The 12599-nt window shown below is 46.9% G+C and overlaps 1 pseudogene; it reads right to left on the bottom strand.

Moving 5' to 3' along the window:
- Positions 1 to 7856: 7856 nt before the first annotated feature.
- Positions 7857 to 7971, bottom strand: LOC131406560 (U2 spliceosomal RNA; annotated as a pseudogene).
- Positions 7972 to 12599: the final 4628 nt, after the last annotated feature.

Here is a 12599-nt window from a genome sequence, read left to right as displayed (position 1 = left end):
CTCTTCAGTTCCTCTCTCCACCCTTTTCCACCCTGCGCAGTGTCTGGAGGAGGCCCACCCCTGTAACTGATCCTGCACAGACCAGCGCCCTTGTCCTCTGGCTGCCTTTTGGCATTGGCCAATGGGGAGCCCAGGAGAAATCAAAGGGAGGGAAGAGGTGGAAGTCTGTATTAATTCCTCTGACGCCCTCCCTGAAAGGTCACCCAGGCTGGCTGCGACCCTGGAAGGAAAGTCACAGCCTCTGTCAGGCAGCCTCTTCCACAGATTCTCTCCTCTGGATTCCAGTAAGTAGTATGAGGCTGCGGCCACTGACCCCAGGGCGCTGCGCCCCCGCGGTGCCCTCCCTCCTGCTTTACATCTTTGTAAATGAACCAGCGCCACTGTGTGCTGCCTGCCAGCCGTCCACCCGCAAGGCTTAGCTAGTCCTCGGGCCTTATCAGTTTGCTGTTTTTTTTATTTTTCATTTTCCATACTTATTTTTTGAAAAGATTTCAATGAGTACAAAAGCATGTGCAGTAAAAAGTCTCCCTTCCTCTCTTTCTCGAACACCCAGTCAGCCAATGAAATGTTTTGGGGTTTTTTATTGTGGTTAAATATATATAATATAAAATTTACCATTTTAATCATTTTTAACGGTACAGTTCTGTGGCAGTAAGTATATTTACACTGTTATGCAACCATTACCACCATCCATCTCCAGAACTTTTTCATCTTCCCGAACTGAAACTCTGTCCCCATTAAACACAAACTCCCTGAAATGGTTTTCTGTGAATCCTTCCAGATATATTTTATGCATATTCAACCAAATATATATAAATAAAAACACAAATGATAGCCTATTTTATATACTGTCTGCATCTTGCTTTTTTCATTTAATACATCTTGGATATTTCACATCGATACATATTACAATTTCTCATCCTTCTGCTCAGCCTTCTCTTGTATGGATACGCCCTAAATATTTAGGCCTCCCCACATGGGTGGAAACTGAAGGTGTTTTCAATCTTTTGCTGTACAGATCGCTATGGTTTGCTTCTAACCTCCTGTTTCCTCTCCTGGCTCATGACCCTGCATCTCCCAAGCCGCCTCCCTATGAGGGAGACCAACCATCACTGTGACTTCAGGGCCTTCTGGTCCTCTGGGTTCCCGACTTGCTGTCCCCTCTCAGGAGACTACCTGCCCCTTCACCCCTGGCTCAGCAGTGACCCTAGCCCATGTCTCCTTGGGGCCCTGACTCCTGGGCCCAGTACCCTCCCTAGTGGTCTGTGTTTCAGATGTGAGAAACCACAGTGACATAAAGCAATTGAAGAGGGCATCGATAGCCCCATGGCGTCCATGGGTGGGGTTGCCTTCTAACACAAGCTCTTGGGGAGTGCCCACACGCACCTGCTGGGGCGTGAGGAGCTCGGCTTCCAAATTTTATTCAGTCCCAGCTGAATTTGCTGGCACCTGCTCTGGGACATAGGGCAGCCAATAGCCTGTTTATGTTTCCATCCACACCCTATACTGTTTTCCTCCCTAACACTGCCATCACCATCTCCACCTTCTAATTAAAAAAAGAAATGTAGAAAAAAGAGAAAGAAAATGGGAGAGAAAAGCCCCCTTCCCCTCCAAAAAAATCTAAGTCTCAAGATTTATGCTAGATGGGGCAGGATCAATTGCAATGGAAGATGCTTTTCACATTATACACTACTAATAGATGGCACGTGTTTTATAAATACACACATGACGCCTGTGGAGCCCACTCCACCCTGCAAGGTACATACTGCTTGTTTCACCACTTTACTGATAAAGAAAGAGGCTCAGGGAATCGAGGGACCAGCCAGTCAATGCCGGAGGTGGGGCTGGACCCTCCTCCTGACTACAAATCTCCACGGATGCATAAATTTATTTCCCAGATGAGTCTGGCCTGCAGCCTGAGACAAGCCTGCTGGTGGATGGTGTTGCTCAGAGATGCTACTGAGAAGAGATTAATTAACATAAAAGACCTAAAGGCAGCAAGGCCCTGGGGTAACCAGCACAGATGTGGGGTAACGGGGCCAGCAAAACGAGGTCAGGTTGCAGGCTGAGCTCATGGAGGATGCTGGCAGGGATGACTAGAAATGGCTGGAGGGCTGGATACCAGCTCAAGATAGGTTTGCGCTGGCCTGAGAGCTGGCCCTGCCCAGGAAAGAGCAAGAGGGGCAGGCAGAGGGAGTCCTGAGTGGGGAGGACCCTCTCAGTGTGCAGGTGGCTGGATTATATTGCAATCTCCACTCCCAGGAAATGTGAGGTCTCGTAGAAAGGACCTTGTCCCTCAGGACCAAAGACTTAGAGGTGGAGCTTTGATTCAGCTGGAGGCAAAGTCAAGATGGGACCAGAGGTGCAGTAGGGACGGGGTGAAAACGTCATGAGGAACGAACTCAGTTGTGTTCAAACACGGAACCCACCCCCCCACCCCCCTTCCTGAGGTCGTTTTGTACCGTCCAGCCCCCTGGCCTGAAGACACACCAGCAAAGCAGGGCTGGGGGCTGGGGGAGACAAACAGGTGGGGAGGCCTCACCCACAGTCAGTGCTCTCTGGAGAAGGCCATTTTCCCCAGTTCCTTGCAGGTCAGCCGAGGAAAGCCTTCAGGAGAAACCCACAGTCCCCCTCCCCCGATGCCCCACCCTTCTTGGAGAGCGCCGAGGACACGGACAGTCTGGCTTGTTAAAACCAGCAGGTGCTTCAACGCCACACTCCCGACTGAGTGCCCAGATGTGCCAGGCCCATGGGCTAGGTGCCACAGAGGACAGCAGCCCCTGCCCACGGAGGCTTCCAGGGAAGGGGGCACCGGCAAGCAGGCAAACCGCAGCAGATGGTGTCAGACCGGGGCCTGAGGCAGCACAGCCTGGGCCGGCGAGGGCCGCGGCTGAGAGCTGTTGCAGAGGCCGCGGAAGCGCACGGGCTCTCGCGCCTGTCGGCTTTCCTCCTGGCGGCTCCTGAAGAGCTTTGGCCTTGCCTCGCCCCAGAAACTGCACACGCGTGCATGCGCGCACGCGCACACACACACACACACACACACACACACACACATTTGTGGCCGTTCTGTGTGCACTGCCTCAGGGAAGGGATGTGACAACAGAAAGAGGAGAAAAAGTATAAAAAGAAAGTCTTCCTGACCTCTGAGAATTCCAACTCCTTAGAGGAAGGTAAGACACAGGCACAGATTTGGAAACTGCTGCATGAGGAACAGCGAAGCTTGCCAGCCTCTCCCACTAGACAGAGTCCCTGGGATTGGGCAGAGGGCAGAGTTGGGGGTGTCATGAGATGTACATAGAAGTGGGTGGCCCTGAGAAAGGGGCCCTGCCCAAGTTTCCTGGGATGAGCCCAGAGGAGGTGGCATAGGTCCAGGTTAGAAACAGCCATGTGGTGTCAGGCAGATGGGCTTCTGCATCACTGCGGGCGACAGAAAGAGTCCTGTGTACTCGGTAATGCAGGGGCCTGGAGGAGAGAGCAGCCAAGGAGAGCCCTTGTGGACAAGAAGTGACAGCCCAGAAGTGACCAGATAGGGGATTCCAGGGGATGCCATATGGACGGCTGGCCTGGCGGATCAAATGAGCTCCAGCCTCCTCCTCTGTACTGAGTAAGCCCACCTGGACTCAGGACCATCCCAGGAACTTTGGGGGGACAAGGGGACCAGCTAGCCTCTGGATTGACAAGACGCAGTATCTGCCACCTCAGGGAAATAGGGACTGAAATACAGAAATGAGGATGAGGTACGAACATCAATTCTTGCACACCCAAACGTGTGTGTTGAAATTCTAACCTGTTGTAAGATAGAAAACCAGAATCTATAAGGGCAACATCTATATGATAAAAGCCTACAAACAAAGACAAACAATAAACTGGGGGAAATTATTACACCCTACATAACAAAAATACTAAGTCCCTTCTTATATGAAGAACTCTTATAAATGAATAAGATAAAGACTGACAAGCAATAGGACAGTTCATAAAGGATATAAATAGGCAGTTCACAGAAGAAATACAAATGACTTCTTACCATTTGAAACATATTCCTCAGCCATAATTAGAGAAAATTAAGATTACAATGAGATACCATTTTTCCCCTATCACATGGGAGAAGGTTTGCACGTTTAACAAAGCCTGATGCTAGTGAGAGGAAGGACAGGGAAACAGCCTCTCCCCATGACCGGTGATGGGAAGGTAAACCGGCAAGGCTTCTTTGGAGAGCACGTTGGCAATGTCTATCAAAATTAAAGTACATATTTCCTTTGACCCTGTAGTTCCAGTCCTAGGAATTTACCCTGCAGGGACATTCCTACATGTCCACAAGGATGTTCACAGTAGCAGTGCTTGTAGTGGCAAAAAAATGGATACAACCTAAATGTCTATTAACAGGGAACTGGATAAATAAATAAATAATGACATGTCAACGGAGTACCATGTGGCCATTCAAAATGAAATAGATCTGCCTATGTTGACATGGAAAGATCTCAGAGATACATTGTTAATTTAAAAAAAACATAGCAAGTTGCAGAACACAACGTATAGCTGTCTGCCATTTGCAGTTTTAAAAAAGAATCTATGCAAATATATGCATGTTTATGCATGGACATTTCAAAAGAGGCACAGAGGTTAAACAAATGTCCACATATTCTCACGGGATAATTTTGTACTGTTTGAGTGGTTCAGCATCTGTGGATTTTTTCTTTTTGTAAGAGCATTATGAGTCAAAGGGGAGAGCAGGAGCAAAGGAGCAGTGGCAGGAAGACGCAGAAAGTCCTCTGTTGGCCTAGGGCCAAGGGGGGTTGTGCACAGGGAATTAGTGGTTTCCACGTGGACAGCCTCAGATGCAGGGACAGGGGCTGAGTCACAACCATCCTGGACGCTGTGACAAAAGTCCACAAATTTCCAAAGGCAAGCATGCTGATGTGTTCCAGAACAGTTTATCCTTGAGGAAGGAGCACTGGAGGGGCTCCATGTGGGGCTAGGAAGGACTGAGGGGGGGTCTGCAGGGAAAGACGGAAAATTAGCCCTCTTGTCCCTGCTGGGCTGTGGTCACTCTGCCAAAACAGCTCCTGTTTCTCAGTGAAATCTACCTAGGCTCAAAGGTGAGATCCACAAAAAGTTTGAAAGAATTATTTTAGATTATTATTAGGAAAGATGCAAATGTTTGCACAAGATAAAAGAAGAAATTCAAAGCATAATAACAGATAAGCAATGAGGGAACTAGAAACATAAATTCAGACAAAGTCAATTCAAATTCAAACAGGGAGACCCCATTTTCATCCATCAGATTCGTAAAAATGTTGATTGCTGCCGTTCAGTGTTGATGAGGGTGTGGGAAAACAGGCGGCCTCAACCGGACAGAGTGAAGATCATCCCAATCTTTTCGGAGAACAATTAGGCAGTAGCAACATGTTAAATGTGGATTCACTCTGATCCAGAAATTCCTCTGATGGGAATCCACACTCTGGTATTCTCACACAAGGCATATACAAGGATGTTCACCACAGCATTGTTTATCTAGCAACATGTTGGAAACAACCTAAATGGCCATCAGTCAGAGACTGAATAAACAACTTACGGTACATCTATACCATGGAATCCTTAAAAGACTGAGGCAGATTTACATACGCTGACATGGAATGATCTCTAAGGCACACTGACAAGTGAAACTAGCAAGTCAAAAGTATGGCACGTTTAGTATAATATTTTTATTTAAAGTCCCTCCAAATCCTCATGTCACTGACTAGGTGCCTCAGGAAACTCAAAGGTGGATTTGGAAGCAATTAACTGTTTTTCCAGGTTGTTTCTTTTCCTTGTGTGTGTTAAGGCGGTGTAACCACCAGCCATCCTGAAACTGACCAAGCCTCACCTCAAGAGCTATGCCCATGACCTTTGCCTTATTTTTAATGCAAAGATCTCTCCAGGAGGAGCTTAGGCCTCATTATGTTGCTTCTCATATGGAGAAGCATGTTCTCCAACTGAGCCTGTGCAAGCAAATACTCGACTCTCCCTTTTGAATATTCATTCCTCAACCAAATAAAATTTCCTGCTTTCCTGTGTTCCAGGACACCATGACTTTGGAAATGATTCCCCATGGCCTCCTATTTGCTTTGCAAATACACTTTACTTTGTGAGACAACTTCCACTGGTGTGGAGTCTTATTTAACTCACCAGGAGGCAAGCCCACTTGGTTCGGTAACACTAAGACTATCTCATACATAGAAGCAGGTCTAGAAGGATGTACACACACTATGCAGAGTGGTTACTTCTAGGGAGGAAAGGGGAATTGGTAGAGCAGTGACGAAGAGGGACTGTAAGTTTTACTACATACATTTCTGTGTTGTTAGATTTTTATTTCTTTATTTTTAGACAATGACCCTGCACTAATGTATTACTTAGCAGCTGTATGCACAGCCACGTTTTGTGTAGACCCTGGCTTCGTTAGTTACCAGCTGTGTAAGAGGCAAAAAAACTAAACCTCGATGAGCCTCACTTTTTTTTTCTATAAAAACAGGGGTACTAATAGGCTTGTTGCAAGGATTAGATAAGTTCATAAAAGCAAAATGCTTGGAAAAGAGCCCTACCCATGGGAAGAGCTCCAATTATTATTACTTGTGTAATTAAACATGAACTTGGTTTCACAAGTAGGCTGTGCCTGCATGGATAGAGAATCCCACGCCAACAAGGCCGACTCACCTGAGTGTGGGCTTGAACAGGGAGGGAGATGCCTGCTGTGTATGTTTGTGTTGAAAGGAGGCTCATGTCTCCTGGAGGGTGGGAAGCCAGATTAAGAAGACACAGAAGAGTCAACCATACTTCAATTAAAAAAAAAGAACACAGAAGACCCGTGTGCTGAGCAGCAGCGGGCTGGTGTGGACAGTTCTTCCTGTGGGACATCATCACGCTGGCTTGATTTGGTTTGAGGTCACCAGGGTCATTGACCAAAGCAGGGGCAGCCCATCTGGTCCAAGACATGAGCTCTTCTAGGGAACCACTGAGGACATGTGACTTTGGAGGATGGACAGTGGTGTTCAGGATCCTCCTGTGGGTGCTGGTTAGGAGCTGCTGGGAGCAAAGTCACCCCGGGCCTTGGACCAGGAAAGTCATTTATGTAGCCCTTGTACTTTGGAGACTCGTGCAGATTGCTATGTTTCCATCAGCAACAAATTCCACTGATAACTTTAAGGACATCTTAAATTTTTTGCAAATTGATGACGTTTTCCTCTCTCTGTTGATAGAAATTAGGCACAACTTTTTTTTCCCCTTCACAAACAATATACTTCTGAAAAGGAAATTCTTCAACAGGGGTGATCAGCCTTCCCTGGAATGAGAACTTAAAAACGCGTGCCGAGTTGTAGTAGGAAGATAAGCAAAGCTAGAATGATCCATGTGGTACTGGATTAGCGCTGGAGGCATCAGTAAGAACGCATGTTTCACTTAGTATAGAAACAGATGGTTACATCTAGAAATAGTTACACTGTAGATGTGGATATATACATGCAGGCTAGTAAACACACATATATCTTTGCTCTGTCACCTGAGGGCCTGAGACACGACACCCTAGTTGACACCCAGATCTTGGTTTCTGGAACCATTCTCCAATAATAGGAACCAGGGCTCCTTGTAGAACAGACTGATTCTAGGACTGCAGTCGGAAATATACAAGATGAGCCTGGAGCATCTTGCAGTGCCAGAAGGTAAGGAAGTGCTCACAATACAAACACAGTGATGGAGTATGTCAAAGGGCACAGGAGCCGACTGAAAGAGCTCCCAATGGCCTGAGCTGGAACATTTTGAGCAATAAAGTAACGTAGAACTGGATTACAACCCAGAGTATAAATGAGTCCATATTGATATAAATAAATGATTGAATACATTAATAAATGGAGAGGAAGAGACATATCTTTGGTGCAGAACAATTTAAACTGATAAGAACAGATACTACACCTGATCTTAGCCAAAAGGCCGAGAAGCAATTGGTGCAGAATAATTTAAAAACAGAAATGCATGCAAAGTCCAGAAATGCTCAAGATAATGTCTTGGCATTTTCAGAAAAAGATATATATATTTGTGTTACTTGTCTATAAATATTTTGCTTGGAAAAGCTTCAAAAATCTCAGAGAGGTGCCATTTTTTAGAGCATTTAATTATGCAAATATATATATGTAGGTACATATATACAATATATGCTGTAAAATATACATTTAAATGCTATAAAATATATATATTATATATACATATACATGCTGTAACACCTCAATCCTGGCAAAGTTGCAAGAAACCTAGCACGTGCATCCCTTGCTGTGAGCAAGGTAAGTTCCTACACGCCTTTTGGACAGCACCTTGTTACTACCTATCAAGAACTAGAAAAACATTCAGGGGCGGGCCCCGTGGCTTAGCGGTTAAGTGCGCGCGCTCCGCTACTGGCCGCCCGGGTTCGGTTCCCGGGCGCGCACCGACGCACCGCTTCTCCGGCCATGCTGAGGCTGCGTCCCACATACAGCAACTAGAAGGATGTGCAACTATGACGTACAACTATCTACTGGGGCTTTGGGCCAAGGAGGAGGATTGGCAATAGATGTTAGCTCAGAGCAGGTCTTCCTCAGCAAAAAGAGGAGGATTAGCATGGCTATTAGCTCAGGGCTGATCTTCCTCACACACACACACACAAAAAAAAACGAAAAACATTCATACCCTTGAACACAGGAGTTTCTTTCTTTTCTGAGAATTAATCATAAGGAAATATAAATCCAAAAGAAAAGACAGCAAAAAAAGCAAATTGCATTTTTGCTGCTATCTTATTTAAATGAGCAAAACTGGAAACTAAATGTTCCACAGAAGGTTACAAAATGACACAGTCCCTTGGTGTAATATTACTTAATTACTAAAAAGGAGGATATGAGGACTATATAGGAACATGGAAAATGCTTATGAGCATTTATGAGAAGGAAGTATAAAGCAAAACATGTAACTATACTATAATATGACTTTATAAAAAGTACGCATACATGGCTGGAGGCCTGGGAAACTGAGCGGTTGACCGTGGACTTGACCGTGGACACCCGGACCCCGGTTGACCGTGGACTTGACCGTGGACACCTGGACCCTTCCCCACCGCCCCGGATGCCCAGCCTCTCCTCCCTCCTCCAGGGTCCATAGCTGCCTGCTGAATTCATCACCTGGTGTACTCCTGGGGAGCTTAATGCATATTTTTGAAAGAAATGTTTTGTTAGTGATGTTCTGATGGTCTGTGATGTTCTAAAAATCCTCCTAAATATTTACTGACGAACCTGGATTCACATTTGAACAGTGTCTGCCAATGCCTTAGTCCCACTGAGGCTAAACCAAAACCTCCCACGACTCACACATCCTATTCAAAGTTTCCGTTACTATCACACAGCCACCTACCGGCTCTCTCCAACGAGTGCAAGAAAGCCCCTGCTCGCCCTCATAGGAAGCAGAGGATTGTAAAAGGTCAAGCAGCACTCAAAAAAGAGCTGCTTAAAATGCGACAGGGCTTTCCAGGCTTCAATCTTATCTGAGAATCTAAGAATCAAGACACTCCATACCTGCCTGGGTTACTACAGTCCAGGGAAAGGGGCGGAGCTAAAGACCTCCAGGGTTTGGTGGGACCTAGAAGCGAGGCTGGGACCAGGGGCTGCACTGGCCACCCAGGGGCAACTACGTAAAGCAGTGAGCAGAGCTGCGTAGAAATGGAGTGCAGGCCACAGATGTAATCATACATGTCCTAGGAGCCACATTAAAAAGAGTAAAAAATAGGTGACATTAATTTTAATATAGTTTGTTTAATCCAAAATCTCCAAAATATTATCATTTCAACATGTAACTGATAAAAATTATTGTTATTTAGTTTGCATTCTTTTTTTCATACTGAATCTTAGAAATCCAGCATGTTTTGTACTTGCAGCAGATCTCAATTCAGATCAGCTGTATTTCAAGCACTCAGTAGTCCCATGTGAGCAGAAGCTACCATATCAAACAGCACACACCTAGAACTTGTATCTGTTTCCTTTTCTTTTCTTCTCCCATTCCTTCCTCTCCTCCTCTCTCTCTCCTCCCTCCCTTCCTTCCTTTGCTTAAAACAGATCGTTCTTTAGAAACTGAGACATATAGGGCCGGCCCCGTGACTTAGTGGTTAAGTGCGCGCGCTCCGCTGCTGGTGGCCCGGGTTCGGATCCCGGGCGCACACCGACGCACCGCTTCTCCGGCCATGCTGAGGCTGTGTCCCACATACAGCAACTAGAAGGCTGGGCAACTATGACATACAACTATCTACTGGGGCTTTGGGGGAAAAAAAAAATAAATAAATAACATTAAAAAAAAAAAAAAGAATATCACGCCAGAAACAAATAAAAAAAAAAAAAAAAAAAAAGAAACTGAGACATATGTCTACCTGCCTACAACATTCATCCAGGCAGAGAATCCTGGGAAACCTCATTTTCCAGAATTCTCAGCTGTCCAGCGGCTGTTCTTCCTTGAGTGCTGCAGCACGCACGTGAGCAGACACCTTCTTTGGGCTTCTCGCAGCCCCTTGGTTAGACTCCCCTGGGCACCTCCAGCCCCCACCCACTCATCCTCCACGGTTGTAGGTAACCAAGATGAGCTGTCTCCCTCCTCGGAGTGATGGGGGCAGGCTTATGCAGGGCCTTCATTCTTTTCTGGCAGAGTCTTCAGTATTTGGCAAGACTCGCCACATCTTTTTCGTGACTGGAGTTGCACTTTGCATTGGAAGTTGGCTGATGGCCAGAAGGCTCTTCTAGCCTGGAGCGTCCCTGCCTCCTCCTGCCGGAGGAAAACTTTGAGCGCCAAAGTAGGGGTCTTGCAGAATTAATTACATATACTGTCGCATGCCCCTTAACAGTCCTGGAAAACTGCTCAGGGAAATAAGCTCCTGGAGACAGATCTTGAGAGGAGGACTTTTGAGGGGATGGGAGTGATAGGGAGTAGGAAGTCATCTTCTCAGCGTAATTTTACCAGAAGTCATTACTTCTTTATTTGCATTTCCTTTCATTATCAAAGTTAAAAAAAAAAGCACACAATTGCAGTTATGCAACGGTTTCTGCAGTGGCTGTGCGCCCGAAAGCCCTCACTCGGCTGTGTGTGAGTCGGCACATCCCTGGCTTCCCGCACTCAGGGCAACAGGAGGCACTGGGAATTTCTCAAATGTTCACAAGAATGTTGAGAGGGAGTTCTGAGTAATCACAATTCCCTTGAACTTCTTGTGGGAAAATGCAGTCCCGATTTCCTTTTAGAGACAAAGGTCTTTGAAAGCTGCTTGCCATGAGCGTTTTTATTTGTTTATGCTGCAGGGAACGGTAAGAATGCACTTCTGTCGAAGGCCTGGCAAGTGAAAAATCCTGCCACGGGGATGTCACGGCCCTGAGCACAGAGTAAACTCAAAATCTCCAGGCACCAACACCTGCTGTATTTCTGATCCACTCAGCTCTGGTGGCTTGGTTGTTAAAGTGATCAGCCAAATAAAACTGTCCATGTCCTTGTTACCTTTTCTCATAGGGATCCAACCCTTTACGTCTCCCCCCACCTCTGTTCTCTCCTGCCCTGTAGGTGTCTCCCGCGCAGAACCTCAGAAACCAAGTGTCCAGGGAGACAAGCAGGACCTGCCTACCGTGTGGGCAGCCAAGGAGCCGCACCTCGCCCAGCCCTGGCTGCAGAGCTCTCACCTCAATTGGAGTCTCTGTCCTGCGCTGCGTCCTCTCTGGCTTCCCATCCCCACCTGCCACATTGACAATTAGATTAAATAAGGAGAAGGCAAAGAAAGAAAAGGAAAGGAAAGGAAAAAAAGAAGCCAACCCAAGCCAAGATACCCAGGTCCCCTTTCTGCAGTGGGGGATAGCTCTGGTGGCAGCTGCTGTCTGACCCACAGGCGCAACTGAAGGTGGGGATTTGGAGACAAGAAGATGCTGTGGGGCTGATGGAGCCTGCAGTGTGGGAAGCGGTTCCACTCTGTTGAGGCAGCCTGACCAAGGCCCACAAGTGGCTGCTCACTGCTCCCAGCCTGGCCATGCTGGTCTAGCCTGAGCTCTCAGCACCTGTCACCAGGCCGTTGTTTTTTTTAAGGAGCACAATAATAAACTCTTTTGAGGGTCTCAGCCAACATAAACTTTATAATTCCGAAATAGCCCAGGTGCAGAGTGGCCTTATTCCCTCAAAGGGTTCTGGGCCAACTCCTACCTTTCCGGAGTGGTGCAGAGGGAGGGCCAGCCCATGGGGCGCATGGACCTCTTTGCCCCCAGCTGGCCATCAGCTCACTCTGTGGTGGTCCAGGCTCCCTGTGGGGACCACATAAGCATCACTCCTCTTTGCTAAGAAGCAAGACTCCAGGGAACACCTACGTGGGAAAGTATGGGCTGTAAGTTTTTGCACCAGCTTCACTAAAGTTTTTCTGTTGTTCCTTCAGTCATCTAATCGACATTTACAGAAAGTCTAGGGGCTAGGGACATGGAACTGAACACCTTCCGGTCCTGGCTTTGAGGGGCCCCAACTGGACAGCTGGAAAGGCCCATCTCCTGCGTATCCCTGGTTTTCCCTCCCGGAGATGGAGAGACCGCACTGTGAAAAGTGCC

Source organism: Diceros bicornis, chromosome 5 (genome assembly GCF_020826845.1).
Source record: "Diceros bicornis minor isolate mBicDic1 chromosome 5, mDicBic1.mat.cur, whole genome shotgun sequence".
In the NCBI taxonomy this organism is placed as follows: domain Eukaryota; kingdom Metazoa; phylum Chordata; class Mammalia; order Perissodactyla; family Rhinocerotidae; genus Diceros; species Diceros bicornis.
The sequence above is the reverse complement of the archived record's forward strand: the minus strand, read 5'-3'. Positions and strand labels throughout refer to the sequence as shown.